General features: G+C 41.3%; 1 protein-coding gene across 2 annotated transcripts in view; it reads left to right on the top strand.

Moving 5' to 3' along the window:
• The first annotated feature begins 407 nt into the window (after positions 1-407).
• Positions 408-18341, top strand: part of PTK2 (protein tyrosine kinase 2) — a 188217-nt gene continuing 170283 nt past the window's right edge. Inside the window, exons 1-2 of one of the 2 annotated variants that reach the window (XM_030968624.1) lie at positions 408-563; positions 15337-15395. The gene's annotated coding sequence lies outside the window, so the exon portion shown is untranslated. Of the gene's footprint in view, positions 564-664; positions 802-15336; positions 15396-18341 lie in introns of those variants that run through there. The other variant, XM_030968634.1, reaches the window with a different exon arrangement.

Raw genomic sequence — 18341 nt, 5'->3', positions numbered from 1 at the left:
CAGAGCCAACTGCCCAAGCAGGGTCACCCCAGAGCACGGGCACAGGGACAGCTCCAGGGAGGGCACAGGGACAGCTCCAGGGAGGGAGGCTCCACAACCGGAATATCCCAGTGTTAGAGCAGGAGAACAGCTGTGCCAGCCAGTGCCACTGAGCCAGGACAAGGGGTTAAACTTCGCCTCTTCCCGAGCAAATTCGCCAGATCCCGTCAGGATCTGCGGAGGGAGGGAAGGAGGAAGGGGAGAGCCCTTGAGGCGGGCGCGGGGACGGGACGCGCCTTCCCCACCTCCCCCGCCTCGCTCCCTGAGGGGCGGCACCGTGACACACCCCCCCCCCCCAGCCATGTTGGGGGGGGGCAGCGCCGCATCCCATGGTGCAGCGCGCCGGGAGGGCGGGGAGAGAGGGACGGAGGGAGGGAGGGAGGGAGGGGAGGGAGGAGGAGGAGGGAGGCGGCACTGCCCGCGCAGACCCTCCGGAGCCTTCTCCTCCTCTTCGTCCTCCTACCTCCTCTTCCACCGCGGCTTCTCTTTGCCGCGGCGCCGGAGGCGGCCGTGCCCGCAGCGCGGTGAGTGCCGGCGGCGAGCGCTGCCCGGGGAGGGGGCGGGCGAAGCGGCCCCGATTTACATCACGGGGAGGGGGTGTAGGGGGGCAGCGGCGTCTCCTTCCGTGTCCCCCGCCCCAGCCCCCGGCTCGGGGAGCGGCGGCGGCTCCGCAGGGAAGGGAAGATTGTCCCTGGTGCCGCCCGTTCCTGTGTGCCCGGGGAGGGGCTGCCGCGGACACCGGGGCGCAGGAGGCACTGTGCGGTGGGTTCGGGGTCTCTCCGGGCAAAGCCGCTTCCCTCCGCGGGAAGCCAGGATGGGAAGAGGATGGCAGAGGAGGAGGCTGCGGGGAGAGGTCATCTGGTGCCCCGCCTGCCCCGTCCTCCACCCCGGGGGATCCGGCCGCCCCCTGCGCCCTGCCCGCCCCGCAGCCCCGGCCGGTCCCACCGGATGTGTCGGGAGGCGGCGAGGTGGAGCGGGACGGTCCGTAAAGTAAACAAAGGGAAAGGGAAGGGAGGAGGAGGAGGAGGAGGTGTCCCCTCGCTGCCGGAGCCGGGCCGCCTGGCTTTGCCCCTTCCCCTCCTCAGGCGAGCGCGTAAACCAAACCCGTGGCTGCCTCTTGGAGCTGGAGCGGTAGCGCAGGGGAAGTGGTTGAGGTTTCTTCTCTTTAGGATTTGGGGCTTTTTTTGAGGTGTGTGGGCTTTGGGGGTTTATTTTTGGTTTGTTCTGTACTGCGTTCGTTGGGACCGTGTGATCCAAAGAGAACCGGGGCAGCTCTCCTGTCCCTTGACCCGGGGACAGCACCCGGCGGGGAAGGGAGCGAGCGGCGTCCCCTCAGTGCGGCTCGTGTCGGCCCGGGGGTACCACAGAAGTTGGATCACACAGAACAGCCTTTGCACTTCTTAGAGAAATGTGATATTTTTCTCTTTTTTCCGGTTGTAAACCTGATTTTGGAGTACAGTGAGAACTGCAGCTGTAACAGAGAATCATTCTCCTCAAATCTCCGCGACTAATTGTGAAGCATATGCTGTACGTGTCCAGTTCTCACATCTATTCTCAGACCTCCTGTGCTCTGAGGGTGCTTTTTTGGGACAGGGGGTAGACTTTACTCTTTGCTCTCCCGTTCTTTTTTTTTTTTTTTTTCTGTCTGAAACAGTGTTGGCTGTGTGGTTTCTGTGTTAGTCCTATTCCAGTGTATCCTGCAGGCCCTGGCGCTGGAGCAGCGTCAGCCTGGAGCCCAGTTTTTGGCTGTTTCACTGGGATAGGACCAGTGCTCTATAAAGGCATTAAACAGAAAGTTCACTTGTAAAGAGAAGCATTTGGGAATTCATATTGAAATATTTAATGCAAATGTTAGTGTAAGAGTGAAGTGGTATTGGAATGTCCCTTTAAAATTCCCACTCCTTTAGCATTAGGTTTGATATATTTTTTCCCCCTCCTGGATTAATTGGAAAAATCCCACATTCCTCGAAGCTAATCTGCCTTTATCGTCTGTGGTTCTGTTAAACCTGGGTAAGGTCAGGAGTGCAACTGGATTTGGGCCAGAAAATATTAAATGTTATACAATTATTTGGAGCAGTTTGTTGTCTCACTGATGTTGTCCACATCCAAAATTCCACCACTTCCTTTCTCCACCTGTCCCTTTTTTTGTTACCCCTAAAATCAGGTTGTTTACCCTGCCCCCTTTGTGGGAACACCTTTGCCTATGTGGTGTGATTTATGGATGGGGAACACAGCCCTTGGATTTCTTAAAGCAGGATTTGTGGCTGAGATTCTGTACAGAATGTGTGTGTGCCTCTTTGAGATCAATCCATGCAGGAAATTTAATGGACCTAAAATCTGGGATCCTGTTAACAGAACAAAAAGGGAAGAGACACTGGTTGCTGGACAAATTGTCTCTCACAGGACTGTAAAACTCTACAGACAACAAGAGCAAAACAGTTCTGAAATTAATTTGTCTTTTGTGCTATTATGTCTTAAATGCAGTTTACATGGAATGTGGCTGGGATTGATGTTTGTGTTGGCTGACCTTTTGTTTTGCAGGAAGGTTAAAATGTATGCATGAAAGGAAAATGACATAGTGCTTATTTGTCAAAAGCTCTATGCCGTTCTTGGGCTCAGCCTTGGGTTTTAAAGGTACTAAACACGTGCAGGGACACAGGAATCAACTAGTAGCTTATTTGAATACTTCATCCAGAAAGGAATATTCTTAGAATAACACTCATGTCTTGAATGTGTAATTTGCTGAAATAGATTTAAAAATTCTTTCAAGATATCTAGTGATGTGACTTTGCTTCAGAGTGTATTACCTGTTGTGGAAAGGGCTTTTGTTTTTCTTTTGGTAATATAATGGTTTGCCATCTGAGTAATAATTGAATGGGAACTCTCAGTATTATGAACTCCACCAAGCTAATAGATATTTTGGGGTGGATGATAGGAGGAGAGAAAAGCAGGAGTGTTTTCTAGAGATTAAGTAGTACAAGATGTAGCTTTGATGGTTTAGGAGATTGTGTTCTCTTTTTTAAATGCATCCATGAATGTGCTGGGTTGTCTTTTTCTCCACTAGGAGTGTAACTAAAGAATTAATAATTTATTTCTTGCCATTTGTATAACAAAATGATTTTTCCCCCCTGGTAGGCACTGCTGTGTGTAGTAGTATGGTCTTTATTTTGATATAATATTAATAATAACAATACAGGCTTTTCCTCTTCATTTTACATCTTTTAGGATTTATGTAAAAGTGTTTTTCCCTATGAAAAAGAACTTTCTATCTTCTCAAAGTGTAGTTTTGAAGAATATTGGTAACTATAAATAGGTTTAAATCGCTATAAAAACACACAATATTTGAGTAGTCTCGTGGTTTTATTTGTCTTAAATTGGACCTTTGTACCTTTACATTTTATGTAATTACTGCCTAAAGTGTATTTTCACATTCTGGATAAATGTCAGTAACTGGGCAGAAGGTGCTTAAAAAGGAATTCATACTAGAATTCATATTCCAGATCTGTTTCCTGATGTGATTGATATTTAGCTCCATCAGATGTGGTTTCCAGACTAAATGTGTGTTTCCTCTCATCTCATGTCAGTGTAATTCTGAAGTTTCAATACCACAGACAACGTGGACGTATTGACTTAATTTCTTCAAAAGGTTTTAATTACAGGTCAGGATTTTAAAAACTGCAACAAAGAAATCCTTACTGCATCACTTTGAATTCCTGTATGGAATAAGAGCAGAAATGATGGAAAAACATTCTAAAAGTCAATTTAGAATACATTTATTTAGCACCTGAACTACAGTGATCCTTGTCTCCCTGAATGGTAACTTCTGCAGGATACATATGTGCTAAAGGCTGTCTTTTTTGTTCTAAGTATTTGGGGAAAAAACCAAACAAACCTAGAACCTTGATGCAGATTAATGCAAGAGCAGAGTTTATAAATTGTTAGCAATTTCAAGTGAGTCTCTTGGTTTGTATATAATGCCACTTAAAAGCCTTGAAAGTTGTGTGTTCTACCAATGTTCAATGAATGTGTTTATTGTGTCTGTCACAAACACAGGAAGCTGCAAGAATGGGAAATTCAGTGAGAAACGTGCTATCCAGAGAGATGCCTGGGTTTAAATAGGGGATTTTGGGGTGTAGGAGGGGAAGGACTTCTATGGAGATGACTGAGTAGATCTTTCTGAAAATTTTCATTCCTCATGTCCTGCTCTCCATATTCAGGTAGAGCTTGATGGCTAATAAGAAAAACTATCAAAAATAGTGGTTATTTAGGGGCTGAACAGTTTAAAAACCTGTGTGCCTGGGGTTGTAGGCTTAAATTTTTATGTTCCCCGTCCCATTCCTGTATAAATTCTGTGTTTTTTCCGCTGTGTAAGCTTCCCTCATACAGGAGTTTATTGTTGTCCAGCATTGTGCTCCTGATGCTGGGATAAAAATCTTGTATTTGGGCAGACTTCTGAGTGTTAGGGCTTTTATTTTAAAAAAACTCACAAAAATATAATCAAACAACCAAAACCACAAAAAACTGTGTGGCTTGATCTGGTTTTCTGGATTTGTATTAAAGCAGACATAAGAGAGACACCTGTGATTGCCCAGGTGTGTGGTAGCTTTCCAAGCATCTCTATGCAAATTTCAGCAGTTGAAACACCTTTCAGCACATCAGAGGGATGTGTTGGTGGAGGGAGTTGACTCAGGGAATCGTGTGTGGAAGAAAAAGTTTCTAAGGTGGCAGGAGAACCACAGAAACTGATTTTTCTCTGGCTCTGACAGTGCTTGAAACATGGAGATGCAGCTCAGTGGTGGTGTCAGTGGTTCATGAATTAGGAAGAAAATGGAAGATAGTTTCTGAAATCTGGTGTACAGGGTTTGAATGCAACTTCTGTCAAGTAAAAATCCGAATGGAAGAGGCAATTAACAAGTGCTGAAGGCAGCAGGCTTTGTTAGAGAACCTCTGATTCACTTGCATTACTCTGAATTCTGGGTGTATTTAAATTTTCTTCAGCTCTGCAGCAGTCCTTGGCTGAACTGGCAAAACTCTCCTGGATTGAATTTCCTTTTTTGCCCATAACTTCATGACTTTTTTCCTCCCCTCTGTTTTTCTGCATTACTCGTCTGCCCCTTTTTGTCGTGTTCAGTGCAGGAGAGGCATATGAAAGGAGTTGTAAGTAGTTTTTGTTAGCTCCCTGTTGCATGGAAGCACTGCTTTTTGTTTTTCTTCTGGGAAGGCAACCTGACAAGCACTCAACTCTGTTTCATTTTCCTGCTGAGTTCCATCTTGGTGACAGTGTAGTCATAGGTCAGTTTAGAGTTAATCCCTCTAATGTTGCCCCTTTCCCTGCTCATGGAACTGTAATTTAACTCATTTCAAGACCCCAGAATAATTTCCTTCCTTTTGTCCAGAAGTGTGTAAGCAAACCCTCTGCATCAGCATCCTGCAGCTACTGCTGTTGATCCAGCTACATTGAACAATAAATTTGGAATATTTAGCCTGTGTATGTGTCAAGGGTCCTTTAATGAGGCGCTTGTTGCCTTTGCAGAGATAGAAGTGACTGAGCTGAAGCTGTTCCAGTGCTTGGGACAGTGAGAAAGGGGTCAGAGGGCTCTGCTGACTCTGAACTGCTCCTGCTTCCTGCTGCCATGCTCAGGCCTTGCATTGTTTACCCACACATAGAAATTCACAATTCCTGCTTTTGTTTTATTTTGGTTTGGAGGAGGAGAGAGGGAACAGACTATCTGAGCCTCTAAAGTGTCTTTGGAAGGCAGAGATAATTTTTCCTGTAGTCCCATTGAAGTTTGTAGGAAGGATTTGAAACAGCAGATGATCTTTTTCCTTTTTTTTAAATCTTGTTTCCTGTTTTCTTGCTGCAAATAATTAGGTTTCAGGGCAAAACCAGAAGTTTACTTTAGTAGAGGCTCAGAATGAGTTAAATGATGTGGTTTGCAGCTGTGAATGCACCTTTTTAACCAGGTATCCACTTCTTTGCCCAGGCTTAAGCACTGCCTGTAATTGTCAGTGATCTAATCCATGAGATGTACAGCAGCCAGTAAGGTCTCTGCTCCATCAGCATTTAATAGGTAATTTCCTAGCAGTGCATCCAAGATTACTCTATTGAAGGTACTAGTGAGAGACTTAGAAATCCCAATGTCTGAGTTACACCCAGTGGTGGAGATTTACATCAATCAATACCTGTTTCATCCTGTCTGTTGTAGGTTTTATGTTCAGCATGAGTGCTGAGGCAAGTTTGTTCTCAGTAATAATCTGCAGCTTTGAGATTCAGAAATTCTGTGATCTTCAAAAGAGAATTTCCTCTTACTGATTTCAGGCAATCTTTTAAATTCTTTTTCTATGAAGGATAGTGTGAAAACATAAAATCTGCCACCATTTTCTTACTTGCACATGGGTATCTGCTCTTAATTTCTTTTTTTTTTAAACTAGGCAGTTCCAGCCTTTCTGTCTTCACAGGGCAAATAGTCTGTGTTCTGGGTTAGTATGCTGGCATTTTTATTGCCTGCTTTTTTCAAGTAAAGGTTAATACAGAAAGAAGAAAAATAAAGTTAGTGTTTAAAACAGTACAGTTCCTTTTTATTTTTGGTTAACCAACCAAGTTGTTTACCAGTTTTCCCCCTACTGTTTCTAATATACTTTTCAAGCAGAAATTCCTTTTGCTGGTGGCTGAATGCTCTTGTGGTTCTTTTATGCCTGGGTGTACCTCAGGTTTTAGCAGTCTCCTCCTCCATCCCCTCTGCTGCTTTACTGATGCTCTTGTGGTGGAAGCTCTTTACAGGCAGAATGAATTCATAATGGATTTCCCAGTGTAGGCACAAAAGGGATGTGTAGCAGGTACCTTTGTCATTCAGTTGCTGGAACTAACTTTTTGTAAAGAGGTGAACTTCACACTTAAGTTTGGTACAAGTCCTTACCCCTCTTTCTTCACCCTTTCCCCTCCCACGTTCCAGAACTTGGTGGAAGTGTTGTTGTGTTTTTGCCACTGTCTAGGACCCCTTATGCCTGGTGATGTTGATTTTGTCGTCCAGTGGTGCAGACAGGTGGGAACCACTGACACAGCCACAGTATCGGAAATTTTGACTCATTTTATTTCTCCTCTTGTGGCTTCTTCTGTTCCTTTCAATGGCAGATGAATTCAGCTGCTATGTTGTTGTTTATTTGCCTTTAATATAAGGACAGTGAGCCCTGGCACAGAACCACCTCAGTTCTGAGGTGCTTCCTGTGGAGGCTTTGGAGTGCCCATCACCAGGAGAAGCCCAAACTGTGATGTTGGATCCAAGCTGTAAATTTAAGGTGCCATTTTACAGCTTGGAGTGAACCTTGGCATGGCCACAGCAGTTAATTCATGTTTGTCAGTGCTCCTTACCCCTTATCATGTCTGTTTCAGAACTGTTTGCTAAATAAAAAACATTTCATTTTACAAATATGGCAGAAAAAGGGCTGATAGTTAATAATGTATATAGAATTGTACCTCCTAATTAATGAGCCAGAAGTTGGAAAGTTTTAAAATCGCTTGAGTTCCATTTTTAATTGTATCAAAAACTATTTAATATTGTTTCATTTTTAACTTGTTTTCCATTGCCAGTTTTCACCCAGGAAACCTTCACAGACTGCTGACATGTGTTGGTCTCTCGCTCTCAGTGAAGCTCTTTGCAAATGTTACATATTAGTTTCAGTTCTTACTCTGGTGTTAACAGCTCCATTATGGGAACACTGTTAATTAATGGCTAAAGAAGTAATTCTGAATTTTTATCAGCTCTCATTTTCTATTTCAGGCTTAAGCACTATATCCTAGAGGCTTCTAGATTTCAGTTAGTTTATTAATTATCTTGTCATTTCCACTTCAGTTTGTATAAATCACAAAGCCGGCTGTTTTCTGCACTTGTTCAGCTCTACAGCCTCTGTTACTACTTCATGTTTAGTGCATTTTGAATTTTGTTGTTCAAATGTTCAGCTCAAAATATGCTTTTAAAATCCTGCAAGAGCTGAGTGAACTGGGATGTGCAGGTTATTGATTGATGGGTGCTCAGTTTGTGATTAACCTCTGCTGTTCAGGTAACGAAATGTTCTGCTGTGGTGTAGCACAGGGGTAAATAATAATTTTCTGCTGGATACAGCACTGGTAGGATTTAATTAGAATTCTGTTCAGTTTTAGGCACTGGACTCCAAGAAGGGGTTTTCTTTTTTTGGATGCTTTTAGTAGCAGATGCCTGAGAATATGACATCCAAGAACTGAACAAATTAAGATGCTAAGACTTAACGAGATAAGAAGTTAAGTTATTCCCATGCATTATGCTACTACAAGGATAAAGATGATAAAGGATTACAGGGACTAAAGTGAGAATTAGTTAAATTAAATAATGGGACCAAAGACTTGGGTTGCTGCTTGGGGAGCAAGACTTCTAATTCCAAGAATAACAAAGCAATGGAATAGATTAAGGAAGGGACTCATCTCTGACAATCTTCAAGAGCAAATCAGGCATCTGTCAGAAAGGAGATGCTGTTCATTCCTACCTGAGGAGTGGCAGCCTGACAAGGTGACCTCTTGAATCCTGCCCAGCACTGATTTTAGTGATGAGAGCAGGTAAGAATGCGGGGTTGTTATTTGCAGAATTATGGTGATAATCAAAAGGGAGCTGACAGTAACCACAGCAGCTGAGAATCCCCTCTGAGCTCCTGTGCTCTCTGTGATCTCTGCAGTTGTCTGAGACTGTGCAGCTCTGGTGTGAATCTGTCCCAGGCAAAGCAGGTTGTGTTTCCTTTGTGGAAGGATGGAAAGGTCATGGGGAGAAGAACTGTTCTGCAAATGACACTGTCATGTTCTTCTGCAGATGTTACCTACACAGGACTTGGAAAACAGTATTTTTATAAACTGGTTAGTGATATTACAACAATTAGTTTAGCTGCTGGTTTATCTAATTTCAAGGAGGAAAACATGCAAGACTTTTAAACTCTACAAAAAGCTGATTAAGCGGTCTTAGGATAACTTTTCTTATTTCTTTTACTATTGCCCTTTAATTAGTTACAATATATTATTATATACTAATAAGATAAGCTTTGTTTTCAGAATAATAGAAACTTCTGTTGACTCTTTGTTTTTCTGTCAGTCTTTCACTCTTCTCCATGATTGTTTGTATTTGATGTTTTACCACTAGGCTTTGTCTTGATTATAACTTAAACGAATCTGTTTTAAAGCAAGCCAGAGTGTTTCTCTGCATTTTTCCATGGAAGGAACAAGTTGCTACTGAGCTTGGGAAGCAAAATTAAGTAATCTTTAGTGGAAATGTGTGTGAAGACAAAATGTAATCTTGGCTGGCTGTACCTGGTACAGCTGCTGCTGAAAGCCGGGAGTCATGGAGCAGCCTGCGTTTGAGATGATCCTTAGGAGAGAGTAAATGGATGGGTCTGGTAGCTTTTTAATTCTAGGTTAAAAATTAGAGGCAGAAGCCGTTGAAATTAACACTTCAGTGCTGCATCTGAGTTTTTGTGGTGCCTTTAGGCTAAAAGGTGAAGCTAAGAGTGTGGATCTGTGCAACGTGTGGGAATTTGTGTAAACTGCTGTGGTCTGGGGAAATAAATGTCATTTAAGAACTCCTCAATTGGTGTGGAAGTAAAGGGAAGCCTTTTTCTTGTCATCTGCATTAAAACCTGTTTAATCTGTTCTAAAAACTGGTTTTCTTGTTTAGGATTGTCTTTGTAAATGGTGAGATTTTGACTGGTGGCTGAGGGTGATCTCTACCAAGGAGGAGGATTGCAGTTACTGTACTCCCTAGTGAATATGTACAGACATTGTTTTATACATATTAATCAATGGTTATCAGGAAAAATCAATCCATTTCCATAGGTGAAAAATACTATATTTATTTTGCCCATGTATTTTGATGGTACCATTTGAGGATTGAAATTTATAAGAGAAATAGTGTAAAAAATTATATGGGATTTGTTTTTTTGGGGGAATATTCTGACTTGGTCTCTTCTCAAACACTTTGTGAATATTAGATTGAGTTTAGTCCCTCTATTTCTTGGTTGTAGATAGGAAAAAAATATCAGTCAGAACCTCTGTAAAACTTAGTCAAAGAGTGGAGTCAGAAGGAGGAGTGGGATGTAACACTGAATTCACTTCTGTTCCATTTCCTGCCTGGAATTCCTGACAGTGTTTCATTTGTATAAGAAATTGAGCTTTGGTACTCTGGGAATTTGCTACCTACAGGAATTTATTAAATAACCAAGTGATTTGTTTTGGAAGATTAGGCGCCTTTAGAGGAAGCTGGTGTGCAGCACACGATTAATCCTCAGATGGGGATTTGAATGAAGCCAGAGTTGAGTTGTGTCACAGGCTCCCAGCCCCTGCTGATTCAGCTCAGTGAAGGGGGGGGTTTCTTTGTGCTCCTCTCACAGTTCCAGAGCTTCCAGCAGCCACTGTTGGGCCTTGCTCTCCTTTCATCAGAAGAGGAGAGGGAATTCTTCAAGACAGGAGTGTGTAACATTGGCTTCATTTTACAACTGAATCAGCTTTTTCTTCTCTTAAAGGCAAAGAAAACCTTTAAACTGTTTTCACAATCTGAAGAGAGTATTGAACAGAGCTTCCCTTCCTAGGAAACAGATTTTGGAGTTCTATAATGTATTTATCTGTGTGGCTTTTTGGTGTTAAATGGGGATTGCATTGAAGTTCCCTCTTTCAAAAGCCATTGGTACCTCTGTGGAAACAGATACTGAGCACCGGTTTTCTCAAGTGGGAGTAGGAACATGGGTCATACCGAGGAAGAGATCATAGAGTGACAGTACAAAAAGGGTGAGGACTGCACCAGTGGTGAAAATAAATGTACATAAAGCACATTTCTGTGAATACCTTACTCTTGAACTTGATAGAAGTAAAAAAACAAGGCAAGACCTTGTGGGTAGCTGGGTTGAGATTAGTTTTGGAAAGGCAAGATGAAAGTGGTGAGTTTGAGAAAGGATTTGGAGCACAGTCAAAATGAAGTGGGGAGGGGGAGAGTGGTGCCCATGTGCATATAATGTAAGTACTTAATGCACAGCTGTTGCTTGAAATATGATAGTTTTTTGGACTGAGTCTGTGTTACAGCAATTTGAAGTGTTATGTTGAACTTGTGTTCTGTGTTGTTAAAGCTCTGTCTTTTTAGCTGATTTTATCTGATGGCTCATGTGAATAGGAGGTGATAGTAAGTATGGACTCCATTTTTTTGGTGTGTGTTTTTAGTATGATATGGAATTGAGATCTTACTGATGTTTGTACTTCTTTCCCCAATTAACTTATAACAACCTGGTTAAAAATTTCTGCAGAAGTACTGGTGGTGCAGCTGACAATGTCATAGGGGAGTGTGTTTTGGGGTGATGTGCTTTGGTTCTATGTTTGGGTCCAGTGAGGTGTCCAAATCCTGCTTTATGGACTAGATTCTTCTGGTGGCCAAACCACTATGCAATGATGAGAGGAAATTAGTGCTAATTATTTTATATTAATGCTAATTATTCTGAAACAAAACTATTAAATCCTCACAGCATTGTCTGTGCAAACAGTGCTTTTGAGTCTGTCTAGAATTCAGTAACAGCCCTGAGTGTTCTGGGGCTTCTCCTGAGATCATTTGTTAATAGAGTGTATTCAGGGCTGTGTTGTAATTATCTTTTTGCATGGGTGTGTTTTTGGTGCTGCTGTTGAAAGTGCTGCAGACAGATCTGCTGCCAGTTCAGTGCTTGAGGTGTGGGGCAGTGGTGAGGTAATCTAGGGTTGCATGGATGTACAAGTTGGAAGGGACCCAAAAGGACCAAAGGACTAAGGTTTGGTGCCATGACTGCTTCCTTGGGGAGTTCCAGTGACTGAGCCCCTTTCCTGTGAAGAACCTTTCCTCATATCCAATCTGAATTCCCCCTGATGCAGCTTCATTTTTTTTGTGTCCTAAATATATGTGTTCATACAGACTACAATTTTTCAAAAGACCTGTGGAATGCTTTACTTCCGTCTTGTTAAAACATTAAATCTTAGATCCTTTCTGCCTCCTTAAAACAAGTGGCTGGAGAATAATTCCGTATGAACAGTGTACAGTTCACTGATGGAAATTTGCTTGTGGTTGCTCAGTGACTGAGCCAAAGTTCACTTGATTTAGTTGTTTGTGCAAGATACAGGAGAGTACAGCTACAGGAATTGCAGATAACTTGGCTATAATTGTCTCATCTCTGGAAAAGAAGGTATTACTTGTGCCCAGCAGTTGCTGTTCCTGTTCTTTCCCTGCACTGACAGAGCTCCTGAAGCCTTTCCTGTCTACTGGGATCTTTGTGGAGTTTTCCTTTGACTCACTCTAGAGCCAAAGGGGCATCAGCAGAGACCAGATTAAGTGTTCTGTAAGGCTGCAGTGCATAAAATTGTTTATTTTCTTTGTTGCTGTGAATCAGTTTGTGGAACCACTACAGAGGGTTAGGAGAGGGAAGTGAAACAAATAATGTTGGTCTTTAGTGGTCCATCTTTGGCTTTGTGGAGATGGAAGTCATTGAGGTCACTGCTGTGTTGAAATGGAGTGGAGAATCTGGGAGGGGGGTGGAAGGAGAGGTGTTTGTGTGTGAAAAGAGTGAGGAGGACAAATTTTCTTGAAGAGAACAATCAAAGAGCTTTAAAGGTAGCTGGAAACATAAGGAAGCTGAGAAAGGAGCTCCATGCCTAGAAAATAAATTAAGATTTTTACTCCTGGATACTGGTAATTGTCTAATGGCTCAAGGGTGTCCTTGGGGAAGGAGTCAAATTAGAGAGGGAATAGAATGATACTGGAGGACAAAATGTAAACTGTCTTGTATGTGGACATTTAGATCTACAAATAAGTTATCTTTTAATTACAAATAGGTGGAATTCTGTGTTGATTTTAGGAGGAGAGTAAGGTATTATGGGGTAGATAAAACAGAATAAGGAAAAATAGGGAAGCAAGACGGGACCAAGTGGGTGATGTGCAGCTGTTGGGAAAAGTCTAAAAGGGAATAGTTTTTCACCACAAAAAGTGTTAAATTTAATATTTAAATATTGTCACTTCACTGAAAACATTTCCCATGTGGAAAAAGGTATAGAAATTTCAAAAGCTATGAAAAATCCCCCTCCCTTCTAATTTTTTCCTTGGAGCAGCTATACTTGTTTGGGTTTATTTTATTTAAAGAAACCATTTTGTAAGATCCATAGATTTTTTTTTCCAAAAAGTCAAAATAAAAGCACAGATCTTCAATCCAACCATTTTTTAATGTTTAATCTTCTTTTGACCACTTTAGAAGCTTTCAGCATTTTATCCCTATTAGAAGGAGACTAATTGGTCTTTTAAGAAGTGTTAAAACTGCTTGGACTTGAGTTTAGCATAGGAGAGTACTTGTCACCACTTGCTTCCTAAGTAATTGACGAATGAAGTAAATCAGTAAGTAACCTGTGAAAACAAATATTGGGAAGGTGTGCCTGGCAAAGGCTCTTGGTGTGAGGGAGAAGAAATGATGCCATGTTTGGGTTGTCCTGACTGCATTGCTTGTAGGAGCTAATGAGCAAATGTGAGGCCCTTTATGTGTCCTCTGGGATTGCCTTCCAACATGAAATCCAATCACAGGGCCATGCATTTGTACACTGAATTTTACACACGTGGCTGCTTCCATTGAAAATCAGTGAGAGAACTTGTGTGGAAAATTTAACATGTCTGCAAGTGTTTGCATTATTGATGCCTCAGCAATTAAAATAATATTTTTCTAGCATTTGGTGCTTTTTTTGATGCTGTATGTAAGTCCCATGGTATTACATACACAATTATTTTAACAAATATTTTAAGGGTGCTACTCATGTAACTTCCCAGGGTAGGGGAAGGTCATCACTACTGGCCTTGGAAATTAAAAGTAGCTTTTGCCTTATCAGAAATCATCTTCAGTTAAATCAATCAGTGCACGGGTTTCTCAGTCTGAGAAACAGTTTAATGAACAATTTGCCTTTTCATAAAAGACTTGCCATGATATCATTCCCATTGTGTTAATTATCAGTGTTTTTACAAATTGTCCCAAATCATGACTAATTCCATAAAAACGTTCAGAGCAGGCATGATTCTGGGCAAAGCTGTTGTTTGCCGCTCAGTCTGGCAGGGATGGTGGGACAGCCTGACTTAGCAGATTCTGTGTTAACCATAAAATCAGGGTTGGGAGGCACTGCCATTCATCTTATGGAGCACCATAAAAGCAGTTCAAGTTCTTGCTGAGTTTTTTTTCTGCATGGTGTGGATGTGTGTTTCAGGTAAATGCTGTGACTCTTTTTTCTAGTTTTCATGTTAAAATTAAAGTATTTTACTTTTCTCACCGCCCCAGTTTATTACAGCTTAAATGAAAATTTAAGAGGAACTGCAGAGATTATTGGAACTTTTTGTAACTTTTCTCATGAGATTTTTTTTGTGGAAATCTTTTGGTGGCCTTTATGTGTGTGGAAAATGAAGTATCTAAGGTGAATAAAGTTTGGGAAACTTTATTCTTAGAAATCCAGTTTTAAGAGCATAATATATAAGCTTGGGCTTTTTACTGGTACTGTCTTTGTCCCTATAGTATATATTTGTTTGAAAGGGAAAGAAGAAAAACAACTAGCAAAGTAATATGCTCAACTCTCTACATTACCTGGCTCTGGAATTCTTATAGATCAATTGTTTTCTTTAAAAAACAAACCCACATCTCTCTGTGTATTGTGTGTGTATTGAGCAATAGCTATATATTTGTTACCTCAGCTGAGAGCTGGCTTGGCTGCCCTGTGGTGCACATACCCTGAGGAGATAAATGCTTTTCACTGGTTCCTCCCACACACTTTGCATTTTCTAGGGAAGCACTTTCTAATTCTAGTTCTGGATGCTGCTAATGTTTTGCATCACTCATTATGGTTTTCAGCACTCAGTTGATTTTGCAATTAAATGTATATATCAGTAATAAAGGTTCATTTTGTGGTGCTTTAACCCTCCTCCTTCTTCAAAAGAAAAAAACCATATAACTTGGGAAATTTTTAGTTTGCTTTAATGGGAACAACAGGATTTCAGGCAATTTGTCTGTTTCGAGTTCAAAGTCTCTGGCTTCTACAAACTTCTTCTGTGTTTTGTTTAGGGTGGGTTTTTTTCTTTTCCTAAGAAAAGAACATCCATCTAAATAATCTGCCCTTGTAAAATAGGATGTGTACTGCAGGTGGTTATCTTGTCTTCATAACATGAGTATCAGTTAATTTGTTCTTAAGTTTTTTGGATGTTTGACTGCTTTAAAATTAGTTAAGAAAATACCCTAATGAATTCTAAATATTTGTTTCAGATTTCATGTTTCATCCTGTATTGAACACCTGCTGCTGAGAGCTGGAAAGTCTACCTAGGGTATGTACAATAGTTAATGATTTCAATTTCACACTGAGTTCTATTCTGGGTAAAGCAGGTCAAGATGAGATTTTGTTGTTGTTGTTTCCTTGTAATTATTGTTGAAAATCCTGATTGTTAAACAATGGGTGTGAAAACAGAATTTCTTGGTTTGTTTTTTTGTATTTTTCCCTGAGCCTCCTGGAATTGGCTTTTCTCTGACAGCCTGTTCATGGTCCTTCCATTCAGCCCGGGGGTACAGAGGTGGGCAGACCTGTGCAGCAATTAATTTATTGTACATGGGAGGAGTTTGCAAGGTGTTTTCTCACCTACCAAAGCCACTTGGCTGAAAATTGTCTGACCAGTCCCATGTGCTGCCTTTTGGAGCAAAATACTGCTAATAATTCTTTCTTCTCATGTTCTGCATTTCTGTAGTACAAAGAAATGGGTCTTAATAAAACAAGATCTTTGCTGTAGGGGTGCATGGCCTAATCTGAAGAAGTTTAGTTGAAAGCAGGAGTGGAGAAGTTACAGCCACAGAATTCTTTGTGTTATAGGAATTTATTTCTGGTCTGCATATTTTTGATTCCTTGTGACACCCATGTCTCCAGGGTGAATGGTTATATTTGAAATTTTGGTTTTACTTCTCAGTGTAGTTGGTATTTCTGACTTCTGCCTTTACTGCTGCTCACATATATGGATGTTTGGAATATTCTTACATTTGAGTGTGGCTAGAACAACTTGTTGGATCCTTATTTTTTCTTTGTGGTTTGGTTTCCTCCCCTTTCTACAACTTTCCCTGTGGTTGGTGGTTTGAGAGCCTGTATTAAATTTAATTTTTTTTTCTATTGCTTAGGCTTTGGCAGGTAACAAAATTCATCTCCTGCTACTTCAGGAGCACTTTTGAATCTAAGTTGTGGATGTGGTTACCCTTATTTAAAACATTGACATCACCTGGTTTAGAGTCATTGATGTTCTTGCCTGGACTGTGATGCGCTTGAGAACAAAGGAGATGTGGCTGCTTGCATTTCACATGGAGCAGGCCCCTAATGGGGCTTCAGGCTGTGAGCTTGTATCCATAATATTTATGTATTTTCATCTTCAGCAATCAGCAGAGGGTCACTTAATGTCTCCTGACCATCTAAATTTGCAGGGACAGATATCTTTATTCTTCAGTAGCTTGCTTCTGGATGTCATCACCCTTTCTTAAACTTCAGTTTTCAAGCTTATGATGAATATTTTGCTTCTCTTCTACAATTTTCTCCCTTCCCTTTTCTGGTATGGGGTGATGTTTGTTTATATTATGCAGTTAGTTTTTCCCAAGGAGTTCCATCTAGTCTTACTACTCCAAAGAAAAAGTTTGAATGGCTTAAAAAATAGTAGCCTTCACTTAAGTTGGAAAAAACCCAAAGTATTTCAGTTGGAACCAGTACTGATATTTTTATCAGTTCAAATCAAAATTTGTAGCCTTGTGTCTCATGTTAATTCTGGCTTATGATTCAGATGGAAACCCAGACACTTGAAAAATATTTCCTGGACATGGAAAACCAATAGTGTGGGAAATCCAGAAAACAAGGGCAGGGGGGTGGGGAAAAAAATTTATCATATATAAAGGCCTGCAAATCATATCTGTGATTTCAGGGGGTTTATAATGCTTCCTTTAATTTTGTTTGACCTTTTGAAAGGAGCAGCTCTGACTGTCGTGATGTCACAAAGAAAAAAGTGCATTTGTATGTTTTGTGAACTGAAGCCAGTTGCTCCCTGGAATACATGGTTCCAGTGAGTCATATCCTGGTAAAACCATGACAACAAAGTATTTATTAGTTTGTTAGGTAAATATCTTGCAGTACCTGCCTAGATAAGACTTCATAGAAAACCAGCCCAGTGAATAACAAGGCTGTGAAATACAATGTAGAGTAAGAGGAAACAGTGAAAAATCTTAAATGTAGATTGCAAGTACTTGTGACTTATCTGGTTTATACTGAAGTCTGATTTTTTTAAAAATTTATTTCTGGCTGGGGATTTGGTAAGAGCAAGGGATTAGTGCTACTTGCTCTTTGAAAGTGGAATTGTATATGCAAATACTGCAAAGACATTTCCAGTGGAAGTGTCAAAAAAGGTGCTGCATCTCTTATCCAGCTGCTTTATAAACTGTTACTTTTTGTATTCATATTGCAAAAAGTCAAGCTGTTACTTGTACCATGATAGTCTTTCCATCAGGTTGTGATTCTGTGGAACAAAGTGTTTGCTCCCAGTCCCTTTGTCTGTTCAAGACAGCGTTCAAGCCTTCCTGTTACAGGATGGAGTTTTAAAGTGTGTTGTGGTAGTGCTGCTTTCACCTCTTCATCCTATGGTTTTATTGGTATTTGTACTGGATGGAGTCACAGAACTTAGGATGAAAGGTTTCAGTTTTGGGTCTGGGCTCTGACAGGCCTGTTTTTGTTGTAACATTTAAAATTTGCGCTCAGAGCAGATCTCTCTCTGATTTGACCAGCCCTGAAATCACTTGGCAGTTCTGTATTTAACTCACCAGGTATCAAGGCCATGAAAGAAAAGCAGGAAACTTGACAAAATGACTCTGCTAACATCATCCAGAACCCCTGAATGCCTGGAGGAAAGGGGGCCTGGGGGGCACCTTATTGCTCTCTACAGCTCCCTGACAGGAGGCTGTAGACAGGTGGGGATTGGGCTCTTTTTCCAGGAGACAAGGGACAGGACAAGGGGAAATGGCCTCCACTTGCTCCAGTGGAGATTTAGATTGGATTTTAGGAAAAAATACCTTCACCAAAAGGATGATAAAACATTGGAACAGGCTGCCCATCGAGTCCCCATCCCTGGAAATATTCAAAAGATACACAGATGTGACACTTGGTGACGTGGTTTAATGGTGGCCTTGGCAGTGCTGGGTTGATGCTTGGACTCAATGGTCTTAGAAGTCTTTTTCCACCAAAATAATACAATGATTCT

This window comes from Camarhynchus parvulus, chromosome 2, assembly GCF_901933205.1.
Source record: "Camarhynchus parvulus chromosome 2, STF_HiC, whole genome shotgun sequence".
NCBI lineage: Eukaryota > Metazoa > Chordata > Aves > Passeriformes > Thraupidae > Camarhynchus > Camarhynchus parvulus.
Note: the sequence above shows the minus strand (reverse complement) of the source record. Positions and strands in the feature narration are given on the sequence as shown.